The sequence below is a fragment of the Triturus cristatus genome, chromosome 8, assembly GCF_964204655.1.
Source record: "Triturus cristatus chromosome 8, aTriCri1.1, whole genome shotgun sequence".
Taxonomy (NCBI): Eukaryota; Metazoa; Chordata; class Amphibia; order Caudata; family Salamandridae; genus Triturus; species Triturus cristatus.
The window spans coordinates 1,272,889,450-1,272,904,239 of record NC_140591.1 but is presented as its reverse complement, the minus strand read 5'-3'; positions in this window follow the sequence as shown (position 1 = coordinate 1,272,904,239).

Below are 14,790 nucleotides of genomic sequence, written 5' to 3'. Positions count from 1 at the left end.
CCTGGGAGATCCTACTTACTCTGGCTATGTCGGCTCTAATTACAGAGCAACAGCCCCTTACGTGCCTAATCCAATGGATAACCTTGTTGGTCAGGGATTCACTGGTTTCATGATCAGACCCAGAGGACAAACTAGGGACATTCACCATATAGATTTTCCGAGGGTGCGGAACACGAATATGTGGCCCAAGATTTTGTATTTGATGATGGAAGTTACCCCTAGGGTTGATACCAGATCTTTCGTCAACAAGTGAGGGTCCTCCAGCATACAAGGTATTCTGACACATACCAGGGGGACCAGTGGGGACTCTAACAGGAGGTCTAGCAAGAGATGGAGTGCAAACTGGGTGATGATCAGCCCTAGATTGAGCTAGAGAACGGGACTGATTGCTCGGAGGGCAAGAGACATGAGACAGAGTCTTACTACGTGTGTTAAGTGACTGATGTAAACCAACTACCGCTTCAGGAGGGGCCGTAGACAGGACCCCTCCAGCTGAGGTAGAATCAAGTTCATGATGGGTGCCAGAGCCCAAATTAGACTCTTCTAGTTTTTTGACAGCAACCGTTAACAACTCAATCTTATTTTGCATGGTTTCAATCAAAGAGCAAAGATTTTTCACTATCACCACTAGAGATTTCACATCCTCATTACAAGGTTCAGTCCCCAGAAGAACCTCTGTTAAATTTGTGGTAAAACTTTCTCCAGATGCAGAGGCACCCGGGTTAGAGACCAAGGGTTCAATGGAAGGCAAGACAGGGGTACAAGTATCGATGTCAATTTCACTCAATACAGAAAACCTATTGCAACAAACAATGCCAGATAATTCATTGGAGGCAAGAGGAGGCTTGGGAGAATGAGCTTGCCCCACAGTCAATGACGCAGTAGGAGTAATAGGAGCCAATACTTTGTCTATTTCCTCATTTGATATATCCTCCCCACCCTTTTTCGAGAGAAACATGTCCGGAACCGTAACAACACCTCTGACAATCTCCCTCCTCCCACCTGCGGCAGTTGGAGGGGTGGGATTAAGTAGGTCCCCGCATTCATCAATGATGACATCTATGCGGTCCATCACACAATTACTCCCCGCATGGTGATGAGTTTTCTTCGATTTAGTCCTCCTCAACTTAGATTTAGCGGGCAGAGATCTTGATGACTCGGACCCACCCTCCGGAGTTTTCCTCTTACCCATGGCTTAAAACATAGACACAATAGCAGTACCTTAGAGTCCCGGGTACGCGATATCAGAGCCTTGGCCGACCTGACCCTGGTCGACCCCGGACTGCCACAGACGGCCCGCCCTCTGCCCGGGCTCAGCCCGGCGTCGCCCGCGCGCGTCCCACGACGCGGAGGCAGCAGCGTTCTTTTAAGCGCCTCGTGGCGCAAACAGGGCGTCCGCGGGTCCGGTGGCGCTCAGGATGCTGGGGGATGTAGTTTCTACCCTGTCCCCGCTCTGCGGCCGCTGGTGTGGAGGGTGGCGGCGGTGGGGGACTGCAGCACAGCAGGTAGGCAGCGCTGGTAAAGGCAGCAGCAGGAAACTCCTCGCAATGGCCAGCTGAACACAGGGACCCGCTCCACCGAGGCAGCGGCGTTCTTTTAAGCGCCTCGTGGCGCAAACAGGGCGTCCGCGGGTCCGGTGGTGCTCAGGATGCTGGGGGATGTAGTTTCTACCCTGTCCCCGCTCTGCGGCCGCTGGTGTGGATGGTGGCGGCGGCGGGGGACTGCAGCACAGCAGGTAGGCAGCGCTGGTAAAGGCAGCAGCAGGAAACTCCTCGCAATGGCCAGCTGAACACAGGGACCCGCTCCACCGAGGCAGCGGCGTTCTTTTAAGCGCCTCGTGGCGCAAACAGGGCGTCCGCGGGTCCGGTGGCGCTCAGGATGATGGGGGATGTAGTTTCTACCCTGTGCCCGCTCTGCGGCCGCTGGTGTGGATGGTGGCGGCGGCGGGGGACTGCAGCACAGCAGGTAGGCAGCGCTGGTAAAGGCAGCAGTAGGAAACTCCTCGCAATGGCCAGCTGAACACAGGGACCCACTCCACCGAGGCAGCGGCGTTCTTTTAAGCGCCTCGTGGCGCAAACAGGGCGTCCGCGGGTCCGGTGGCGCTCAGGATGCTGGGGGATGTAGTTTCTACCCTGTCCCCTCTCTGCGGCCGCTGGTGTGGATGGTGGCAGCGGCGGGGGACTGCAGCACAGCAGGTAGGCAGCGCTGGTAAAGGCAGCAGCAGGAAACTCCTCGCAATGGCCAGCTGAACACAGGGACCATTAATGCCGTAGTGGATGTGCGAGCAAACAATGCGCGTGCTTCGGCGCTTTACCCCTGCAAACTTCATCAGGAATGCGGCTGGGCTTGTCAGTAAACACTTTTCATCAAATTGCTGTGGACATGCAGCCAAGAAGACAACTCCTTGGCACTCAAAAATTGCACCTGAGTCTGGCGGACCTGGAAGACTAATCAGAAAATGCTGGACCTGCTGTGACCTCAGACCAGTAGCTCAGTTGTTACTGTATGTCTGCTGGACGAAAGAGGACTTTGCGTAACATTGACCCCTGAGGCCAAGTTTCTCCACCTCAATCTTGACTGAGAAATAACCCAAGGAAGACCCCTTTCCACCGCCTAGCACCCAGAGCATCTGTCAGCATCCTGTATCCTCAGCATCAGGACCACTCCATTAAAACCTATGGCGGTCCTTGCATAAAGAGTGGTACTAGACTTGTGACTGCTTTAGTGACCAAATATCTGTCCGAATACTCCTTACTGATCCCCCGGACCTTCCCCCTGTCAGAATTGGTCACCCAGTCTGGGCTGGAGTAGTCAAAGAGAACTCTTTTCAAAAGTTTACAAACTTCACAGTTACCAATGCTTTTTTGCAGTTGGGACTAAAGAGCTGAGGGTTACATTTTATGTCAAAATCTATATCTCCGGAACTCTCTGGTGGACTTTGCTCATCTTGGCATCTATTGATTCCTAACAATAGAATGTATTTTTATAAATTGGAGTGGGGTTTCATTCGTGTTGTGTAATATTTTTATTCTGTTGTTTAGTGCATCTAAATGCTTTGCACTAGTTCCTTTGTTTAAGTCTTACTGCTCACAGCCACAGCTACCCAGGGTTGAGCTAGGGGTTTTACAAACAAGTCTGACTGGACCCAAACAGGGTTTGTGAGTGTATTGCACTGCAAAATCACGCAAACACACCATATAAAAGCCATAATCCTCACAAACTAGATCCAGCTCAGGAGCAGCACATGCTTTATTATTAATAACTGAATGGGAACATTCCACCCTCATTACTTTCCTGGCTTCTTTTTCCATGAGACTTTGGATCCAAAGTTTAATACACTCAGACTCATGACCCAAAAGACACCAGTCTTCATGTCTAGGATGTTTTATCATGTTACAGCACTGCATATCTTTCCCTTAGGGTCCTTAACAACATTTTTTTCTTATTTTCTTCCTTCACATCCTCATCTAAATCCCAGACACCATCCTGTGAAACACCAAAAATATATTTTATTAAACTCATCTTTATCATATTCCAAATAATTCAAAGGTTGTTCAATTATGTTATAAGGTCTAGCATGAATCTCTTTTGTGCCTATAAGGGCACCTTTCTGCATGCTACAAAAGACTGCCTCTTATTCTGTGACACTAAGGCTACCTCTGTCTGCTGAGGTCAAAACCCTTTTGTTCTTTTCAGATAAATATTGCTTTGTTCATCTATCTCTTAGCACCTCTACTATTATCCTTAAGGTCACTCACATCTAAGGACCAAAATTTCTCCTCGCCATCATTAGTTTCAGACATCCTTATTTTCCTTTGGTAAAATCGAAATTACTGTCTTCTTCACAGAAGAGTGAATTTCACTTTAAATCCTCTTTCTCAATATTTTCTCAATATTTCCTCCTGAACTACCTCATTCGAAACTGACGCCTCTTCCATAGCTAATCCACCAAAAAGATTGCAAAAAAATTACATTCACTAAGTATACTAAATCTGGAAAATCATTGTGTAATATAATATAACAGCAGTGCTGACACTAATTGACAAAATACCAGTCTTTAATTGAGCACAAGTTTCGCTATGAAGATCCTTTTTTGCCCCAGAGCAAAATGGCTCAAATCAAAATCTTTAGAATAAACTTCACTACAATTCAGTGAATCTCTGAGGAAATATTTTAAAATATAATAAACAGACGAGTCAACATGATCTGCATATAACTGTCAAAAACCCACGTTGCTATACAGAAGTCTTTGTCCAAATCTAAAATGGTCACCGCGTATGTATGATATGTTAAGTCATACTTGACACACGAAGGATCAGCAATGCCTGTTCCTATCCAATACCACAAACTTTGATTTCAGACGAATATGTGACGTTACAATGCGATCATTTAGATCGCGGTACGTTACATTGCGGTTATTACAACGCAAGTCGTTACAACGACTTGCGCTAGAGGCGCTGGACTTGGGAATAGTATGATTTACTATTCCAACTCCAGTGTGTGTAACAGTGGGGAAGGTGTTGGAATAGTAAATCATACTATTCCTTAGTGTAGAGCGCCATCCAGCGCAAGTCGTTGTAACAACTTGCGTTGTAATGACCGCGATGTAAATGTATCGCGGTGTAATGACCACGTAGTAAAGGTCGTTCACCTTTCAGACAGGGTGACACATATTTTATTGAAAACAAATGCTTAAGGGTTGCAGAATTATTGACTTTGTCTACGTTTTTAGGCATGTTACACAGCAGAGTGAGCTGCTGTGCAACATGGCTGAAAGTAAATAAAATAAAAGCATATGAGGCAGCCAACACTGGCCCCATTACAGCTCTTTATTTCTTTACTTTAAGCCATGTTGCACAGCAACCCGCCCTGCTGTGCAACATGACAAAGCCATTAGCTCTCACATAGGAGAAGCTTATTGGCTTTGCCAGTGCTTCTTTATATATATATCAATTTAAACAAATCATTCCAGAAACATGGAATCAGCTCACTAAACAATGCACCAATACCTAACAAACCACTCATCAAACCTCAAACCCCAACAAAGGGGATATGATCTGACGAGGAACAACAATAAAAAGAGGAAGGTGAATGCTATTCAAGGGTTTATATGGGCTTATTCTTCATTTTAATTCCAGAATTTTTAATCAGTTTATTATTTGCTTTAAAACGCTGCACATTGGAGCCTTGGAGTAGCAATAAAAGGATTAATGCATCATGCTACCCTCTGGTCTTGACATGAAATCCGACAGCTGCAGCAGCCATGTTCTTCAGCCACAGGAATCACGTGATCTCCAGCAGGCTTACAGTGCCCAAGGCATTTATACATATCTATGTATGGCATTATTGAGCTTTCAGTCGAGGAACTTATCAAATAGGTGCAAGAAATATCTGGGGCTCCTCATTACATTTTGCATTGTGCGATCCGAACTACAGCTGAACTGTGGTTTGTGAGAGTGAATTGCTCCTTTACTTCCCGTGGGGGATTAAAAAATGTAAAGGTTAAGAAGAGGAAAACTGTACCAAAGCAGGGCTGGGATGTTCGGTCTTAAGTTCTGGGTGCTCTGCATCTTGAAATAATCGGGGCTGGAGACTGTTTATCACCTTTGTTTGTCTTCCTTAAATAGAATACTTTGGTGTTTGTCGCCGTGCTCCTTCCAAGGTCCTCCAAGTGTTAAGACAGCATTGTGTATCTTAAAAAACATTTGCAATGCCCTGTGTGTTCCCTACATGCTTCTACCATCTCAAAAGATTCATGGGCCAACAATTGCAATCGGAATGTACAGTATTGCATTAAATTGACTACAGGAAATAAACCTTATTTTCTACCTAACGACAAGATGGAGGTCAGTTAGACTAGTCTCTTCCACCGGTACCGATCTAATATAATCCATGTTACCATATCACACAATTTACAAACTCATTATCTGCTCTGAACCTTGTGGGCAACTGGATTGCACAGATACAAACTACAAAAACCTTATAATAACCAAGTCATTCCTAATCAGGCAGGCCCGCGGGAACGAAAGAGATTTTCCACAAACTACTGGTCATCGGACGACTCTCACATAGTCCACCCTGCGGGTTCCAAATAGAAACTCTAAAGTGACGACAATACAGTCCTTCTTGGCAAACATCTCCCATTGATATCTCTTAATAGCAATCATGTAAAGGAGGACTGTACCACAGATCTCTGATTCCACCCTCTCCATAAAATCAGACCGGATGAACCCTGCCACAGCCAGTTTAGGAATTCGGATTGAGAACATAAAAAATGTAAAAGTGAGAGTTGTAGAGCTAATCAGAATCACTAGCATAACCCATAAGAATGTGTCTGTCTGTGACACTTCCTCATCCATCACACAGCTTGGCATCCCATAATATGGTAAACACAGCTCATTGGTCATCATGCACAACATGGAAACACTCGCCATACAGCCTCAAAGCATAGACAACACTCTTCCAACCACACACCCACCCACACAGTGTAATGTGCTACCCATATGGACAGGTGCTTCAGCATCCCACAAAGGGGCAGTGAGCACCCTACAAATGTTATAATACCATAGAGAACCACACCTGGAAACGGAAAATAATCAGAGGAAAGATGTGTAATCCAAACTGTGAATGCATCGCTGATGTCTAGATTACACTACGGGTTCTACAGTCCTTGCTGAGGAATCGATCAGTGTGTTTGCCTGTAAAGCTAAGGACTCGAGTATAAGACCCGGTAGGGACTCGTTTCAAAGTCAGTTTCTAATCACTTCCGGGTCCAAGGCCTGGCAGGACCTGCCCCACTTAAATCACTGGCCCAGCGCCGGAAATTCACTTCGCCCAGGCTGGCATAGTACTTGCACTGGCTCACATTTCAGCCAGGCACTCTTTCCTCCCCACACACTCGTCCAGGGTGCTGTTATTTCTCACAATGTCCTCAGTCCCACAGTCATATATTAACGGGCCCAAAGCCAGCGCGAGAATGGCGCACTTTTCGTCAACGCAGCAACAGACAATTTGTTAGAACACCAAGGTTTATATGATTTTTCGGGAGGATTAGATACATAAAATACATTTTGCTCTTTTAGGTCCCATTAAGGTGAATTGAGGCAGGTATTTTATGAAATGTGTATTGCTTGAGAAACAGCTGCTGCTGCAAGGTGCTTAATTAGCACATGAGACAATCTGCAGTAATGACCAGAGCGAGAACAAATCTGCATAACAGGACAGCTGGTGCGAGCAGGGGCATAGAGCAATCAAGCATCTTTATTGGAGCTTTTATGTTGGACATTTATGTTCTAAAGCCGTGATTTAAATTCTGGCCGTGCTCAAAACCCTTCCAGTTTATTACAGGTTCATTGGATGTACATACGACCCCAGTCTAGATGATGCGATGAAAGGGGGATAGCTGGTCTCTCTAAAACTTCCATCAGGAACCCACCAGTATTATGGCCGCGGTAGCATCGCCGATAGCCAGTTTCTCTGTAATTTGAGGATGTCTGGTAAATATTTTGATTCACAAACCCCAAAAAATCGTTACTAATGTAGCGGTGGCACTTAGCAAAGGGGGAAGCGACCTAGGAACAGGGTACAACAGGTCTCGGAGGAACGAGCCACACAGATCACGACACACGTTTTGCTCTCTCTGTGTCGTCAGCCCGTGCGCTGACGTCACCTTTATTTATACCCTCCAGAGGGTTGCTGATGGATACATTGTTGGGATGCGGCCGGGTGGCTCACTACATCCCTCCCAACCAATCATGAAGAACTACATAAACTAAAATAATAGAATAACAAAATAAGCTTAAACAATAATAAAGAACGCAGTTCTCTCAGACGGCTCTTTGTTGCCCCTGAACTTCGTAGCACATAAAGGTCCAAATTATCAAGAAACGGCGATAACATTATCGCCGCTTTAGCGGCAGGAGACTGCCACTAAAGCGGCGATAATGGGCTTGATAATATGCCCTTGTGAATTCCCATAGAAGCCGATGTTCTGGTGTGAACCTGGGCTTCTATGGGAATTCACAAGAGCATATTATCAAGCCCATTATCGCCGCTTTAGCGGCAGTTTCCTGCCGCTAAAGCGGCGATAATGTTATCGCCGTTCCTTGATAATATGGCCCAAAGTCTTTCAGCTTTTTACTCGGTTGTGGATTGTCTTTCAGTCTATAAGGATGACCCCTCCAGGATGATCTGGTGTCCATTCTGCTTGGGGTATCCGCCCCTGACTGTTCTCCTTCTTCTTCTCCCCTTCTCTCTATCTCTGTATCTGTCAATCCATCTTCCATCCTTGGTGACTCATTGTCCCCTTCTTCATTCAGTCCTCTAGGCAGGTTCCCTTGTTCCGATCCTTCACTGCCCTCCTCCTCGGGATACACCAGCTTCTTAAACCAGGATACATTTCTCGCTAGTCTCCTTTCACCTCTCCACACCGTGACCATGGTCCCTTGCACATTGATTACTTCCCAAGGCTCTTTCTCATAAGGGGTTCAAAATTTCCGCCCCGGGTGCCAGTCTTTCACCACCACCCTGTCTCCGGGGCATAGTTCCACCATCCGTTGTCTTCTACTTTGAATGGCTTGGTCATTGTTCTTCTTTCTTTTGGCCTGTGCCGCCTCACTGTCCAGTTTGCTGGGGATCCAATGGTCACTCTCCGGCACCACATCTCACACTGCTCTCCTCATTATTAGGTCACTGGGCGAACATCCTGTTGTGCTGTGGGGCGTTTGCCTGTAGGCCCTCAGAAATCGGTGTAGGCATCCTTCCAGATCTTCCCGTTGATCCTTAGCGCCTTGTTGATCATACGCATGACCCTCGCTACTTCTCCGTTGGCTTGAGGCCATTGGGGAGTTACCTTCGGATGACGGATGTTGTAGTGCTGTAGGCACTCTTTGAAGTCTTGGCTATGGAACGGCAGCCCGTTGTCAGTGCGTATTTCTTCCGGTGGTCCGAGCAGAGCGAATGCCTTCTCCATCACTGATCTGATTGACTCAAATGCCTTGGACTTCACGACCTCTACAACCGGAAACTTCGAATGGCTGTCCATCATAACCAACGTGAACCTCCCATCCGGGAAACTTCCAAAGTCCATGCTTATGGCTGCCCATGGCTTCATGCTAGGCAACTCCATGATCACAGGGGGGGGGGCTGGCACATCTCCACCCGTAATTATGCACGCATGACAACTCTTCACCTTTTCTTTGATCATTCTGTCCACTCCAGGAAACCATACTTTGGCTCTCAGGTGTGCTTTAGTTTTTTCAATCCCTTGATGGCCTTGGTGAGCTAAATCCACCGTTCTCTTCCACAGCCCAACCGGCATCACTATTTTCGAGCCTCTGAGGACCAGCCCTTCACTGCTTTCACTGAGTTTATCCCGACACCTCCAGATACCCATCCTGGCCTCCTTTTACTTCTTCATTAGGCGGCTCACTCCATCCAGGAAATTCTTCCACCTGTGGTCACGTAGGGCCTCCTTGACCGCCGTTAGGCATGCGTCTTCGCCTGTGGCCACTACTGTCTCCTCCATTGACAGCGCTCAAGGGCATGTTGCCTCCGTTATCCGCCTGACGAATGTCTCTGCTCCATTGTCCACCTCTCTTGCTGCTGTCTTGGATCCACTGCCAAGGGATGAGGAGACAGGTAATCTGCTGGATTTTTGATTCCGGGTCGGTATACTACGTCAAAGTTGTAGTGTTGGAGCTGTACCGCACATCTCTCAATGCAGGGCGGCCCGCTTCTTGCAGTCCCTCCAAACAGTGGTACCAAAGGCTTGTGGTCCGTGACTACTCTAAACCTGTGCCCACAGAGGTAGATGTTGAAATGTTGGCACGCCCATCTGATGGCTACCGCCATCCTCTTGATTTGGGCGTACCTGGTTTCCACCGCTGTTAGCGCTCTACTAGCATACGCTGTCGGCACCCACTCCTCACTTACATTTTGTTGAAGGAGCACCACCTCTAGACCAACGAGGGTCGCATGCACCACCAGCTCTGTCGGGTGTCCAGGCTTGAAGTATGACACCTTCCCCCCTTGTAACAGTGCTCCTTCAACCTCTTGAAATGCTCTTGCTTCTTCAATCATCCACTGCCACTTAATATCTTTCTTGGTGAGTGCTCTCAATGGCTCTGATATTGTCGCCAGACAGGGAATGAAGCTGCTGCAATATTTTGCAATGCCCAGAAAACTCCACATTTCCATCTGGTTCAGTGGTCTTGTTGCAGCTCGGATTGCTTCCACTTTCGCTGGATCCACCTGCAGCCCCTCCTTGGAGAATCTGTATCCTAAGAACTCGACTTCATTTGTATAGAAGGCACACTTTTCCTTGTGTACTGTCAACCCTTGGTCAACCAGCCGTTGCAGCGTCGCTCTTAGACGTTCGTGGAGCTCCTCTAGTGATTTAGAAAATATAAGCACATCGTCACTGACGTTATTAACTCCCATCAACCCTGACGATGCTTCATGGATGGCATCCTGAAAGCCCTCCACTGCTGACAAAATGCCAAAACTGAGCCTTGTTAACCTTCGCAATCCCACGTGCGTGGAGAATGTGGTGATGTAGCGGCTAGCCTCATCAAGCAGCATTGAGGTTCACCTTCGAGAACCATTAAGCTCCATTGATGTCCACGACGATCTCGTCTATCGTTGGGGTTATGTGCCTTTCTCTCCTTATTGCCTTATTGGGCAATCACATGTCCACACACAGGGTTATGGCACCGGGCTGTTTGGGCTTTAGGGGGATGACTAATGGTGATACCCATGGGGTGGGCCCGACACTCTCTCGATCACCCCTGCTTTTTCTAGCTTTTCCAATTCGGTCTCGACCAGCGGCCGCAGATGAATTGGTATCCTGCTGTGGCGGAGAGCCACCAGCTTGATCGCCTTGTCGATATGTAGCTTGACCTTCACACCCTTCAAGCAGCTTACCCCTTCGAATAATGTTGGGAACTCGGCCATGATGTCAGCAGCATGCGATTGATGCACCTGCTGTGCCAATATCACCAGCCCGAGATCTTCAGCTGAATGACAGCCCTAAAAAGTTTCAGCACTGTCTTGTGTAACGTGGAATCTCGTTTTCGATGAAATTTCTTCATGAGGGACTTCCACCAAATGTACCCCCTGTAATGGAATAGGGGTGTCTCCTCCATACGTGAAGATCCTTGCTTTCATTGATAACAGTGGTGGTCAGGGCTTGAGTTGACTGTAGTGTTCCGCATCCAGGATGATGATCGATGCTCCGGTGTCTGTGAGTGCCATCACCTCGTTCTCTCCAATGTGTATCTGGCACATCGGAGACGGTCGTCTCTTTTGGTTTGCTTGTCCTGTATAAGATATGACAAACACTTCATCCTCCTCATAATCGTTTGTGACTCTCATCCTCTGGCATAGACTGTCCACATTCTTTGTGTCCTCCGCCCCTTTAACCACCTTCCTGTGTGCTCCAAATTTTCTTGTCTTGCCACCTGACGTCGGTTTCCTTGCTTCACTCATGCACACTGTGGTAAAATGTCCTATTTTTCCACACCTCAGGCATGGTTTTTCTAGGGCAGGGCATCCTCGCGGTGGGTAACTGTTTAACCCCCAGCTTCCACATCCTGGACCGCCTGGGCACACGCTGACTGCTCCTCTTCCTCTGCCTGACCCCTTCCGTACAGCCTCCATCCTCTCCACCTTGATCGTGGCTGGGTGTGCCTGTAGGGGTCCTGTCGCTCTTCTTGCTAGTGCAGACTCCATTTGCCCTGCCCTTGCATCCACTAGTTCATGGGATCTCCCTAGCAATACGATTTCATATATCGAGATACCTGCCTGGCGCAGAATCAATTTTCTGAGGTCCGACGACTTGCAGCCTTGAATCAGCTGTGCCCTGATTTCTAGCTGTTTGTCAATCCCTGTGCAGGAACTCGCTAGCTTCCTCAGCCTTGTGGAAAACATGTCCACAGATTCTTCATCCCTTTGCTCTGCCTGCCGCAGCTTGAAGTGTTCAAAATTAGGGTTCACCTGCAGGTCAAAGTAACGGTCCAGGGCTCTTACTGCTTTCTCCTAGTCATTTCTATCGCCGGTATCAGGCCAATCTTGGAACAGCTCATAAAGCTCCTCACCACCAATATGTAGCATGGTGGATCGCTTGACTGCACACTTCGTTTTGCGTGTTGCTACAAAGTAGTTTTCTAGTTGTTCTATCCATTTGGTCCATCTTGGGGCCGCTGTGGCTGGACCCACCAACTGGCTGAATGGTGGTAACGCTGCTAGTATAGTGCGAGCACCCTGCTCCACAGCCCCTTCACCACCACCTTTTGCTTGCACTGACATGGTGTATGTTCTTTAGTCCGCCCCCCCCCCTTCCATGTTACCCATGTGGCTCACTTTCTCTTTCATGGCCGCGCGGAGTTAATTTCACGGCGGCGTGGCCAATGCTTGTCTTTAGCATGGGACTTGCAGCCCTTCCTCAGTGGGCACGTCACACAACCATGCTCTGTAAACACGCAGTTTGAGCCAGGCATCACGCTTTCCAGGTTATTTGCTCAGCTTATTTCCTTTTGTGCAGCACGTCTTGCCTGGCAGCCCGTTGCAGATCCTGTTTCAGTAGGATGAAGGAGTGTCTCATTGGCAATGTTATTCTCCTTAATAATCAAGTAGCTGGAATATGGAAAAATAATTTCGGAAGTGCCCGTTCGGATTTATGGTGTCTGCCTCGAGCTCACAGTGTTATTTAAGCAATTCGGATCTTTGAACGTGCTTACTCTTTACTAGTTCACAAATCTTATTAGCCTGTAGCATGAATTAAAACAACAGACAATAGCATTATTATTGTGGCCCATTTAGGTTGATGTTTAGTAATTTCATCTTAATTTTTTCCCGCGAATCATAAACAAATTTCAATATTGTTCCGGTTTAATACGGCGCGGGCCATAATTAGCTGTACAATTTTAACTCTTTATACCGCTTACCACCCTGTTAACAGTTTCTGAATAAATAATAGTTGAATCACCAACCAATTTTTAGCCTGGATACGTTTGTTTAATGTTTACATATTTTCACTCTGTTGACGTAACCCCACAAGTCTAATACAAGAGGGATTTAAATAACGACAAGTATAAGAAATAAATTCTCTTACCCGTCTTTTTCTAAATCGGAATACTTTATTTAGGAATGGCTTGTTAAATCTTTCTGTCTGAATGTGTGAATCGCACTTAACGGAGCGATATTTGGTACTTTTTAGGCTCTTCATTATACTAGTGAAACCTAATGTATTTTTGTGCGCCCAGCGGAAGAACAAACCAGTGAAGTGATTGTACTTGACTCTGGACTAAGAATGTACCTTTCTCTGACAGTCACGCTTTCTGTCTGTGGGGAGGAATCTCTGTGACTGAATGAAAAGAGGTCGTTGAAGTGCACCCTGTGCTCTCCTCCTCCCTCATTTGACTGTTCCCTGCACTGCAGTGAGTGTTATGCTCACATCAGGCACACAGTTCACTTCTTGGCACATCAGTAAATGGCGGCTCTCGTATCCAACAGATTTATAGTGCACGCGCCCCTTCTGTAGTGAGTGTCCTGTCGCAAAGTGCACACTTTACCCCATGTTACAATGCACATTACCCACATTTGAAGTCAGCTATTATCCCGCCCCACCACAGTGCACCCCAATTTCTTATCATATTTTTCCTGTTCTGTCTTGTTACCACTGTCTACACAATTTAAGTTCGTTCTTTTTATTTTTCAAAATTCCTCGTCTTTCCTGCCTTGCTATTCCCCATGTGTTTTTTTTCTTTTGCTATTTCACTGCCTCTGATGCCTTAGTGGCAGAGGGTGTCCAGGCACTGTGCTATGGGAGCTGGGCATTATTTGTGTTGGCTATGGGAAGGGTAGAGGTTTCCAGCTTTACTGCAGAGCCAAGGGCAGCAGCTCGTGTGTTGTACAGTACAGCTTAGAATGTGCAGTCTTACAGTAGGGCGCAGCTTGTTGAATATCACAGTCGGACAGTGCTTAATTTCTAAAAACAATAACTTCCGGGGCCCTCGTCAGGAGGCCACTGCAGATTGCACCACCTATTGCCCCTGCCAGTGCTGCCAATAAAAGCGCCAGCACAACTGAGTGAACAACAGCTGCTGTTTGTGCGCTTTATTAACAACTCCTGTTTCTTTCATTGAGATGAAATACTGCCGGTGCACGGGTCCCTTCATTTTGTGACAAACGATGTCTGCTTTAAGGTGAAGTTGCTGTTCGCTATTCTAAGGTGCTTTCATCTGCGCCAGTCGGGTGTTTGCTCTTTGACCTGAATATATCTGAAGCGCCCTTTCTGTTGGTATAGTTTAAGCTATTAGTATTGTAAATAACAATGCCTTGTATTTATGTTTTATAACCCAAAACATAAACAAAAGGCATTGTCATTTACAATGCCAATAGCTCGAAATCGCGTGAATGCATAAATAAAAGGCAGTGTCATTTACAATGCCAATAGCATAAACTTGTGTAAATGCGAGACCTAGTGCATTGCAAATGCTTGTTTTTTTAAAGTTTCTCGCTGGCTCTCCTCTCAAGCCTGTGAGGCGTGCATTTTTTAGAACAGCTGCTCTTCACACGTGTCAATAAAAAGCTCTCACACACAGTGGCGTCTCCTGGAGGGAGTGCTGTGGGCGGTGTTGCGGGGCGGGGGAGGGGAAGGGTGGGGGGTAGTAAACTCTGGCATACGGCCGACCAGAGTTAAGTGAATAAATAAATTAAACTAATTACATTGAATGCGCACTGTATTTCTTTTTATTTATTTATTTATTCACTTAACTCCGGTCGGCCGTA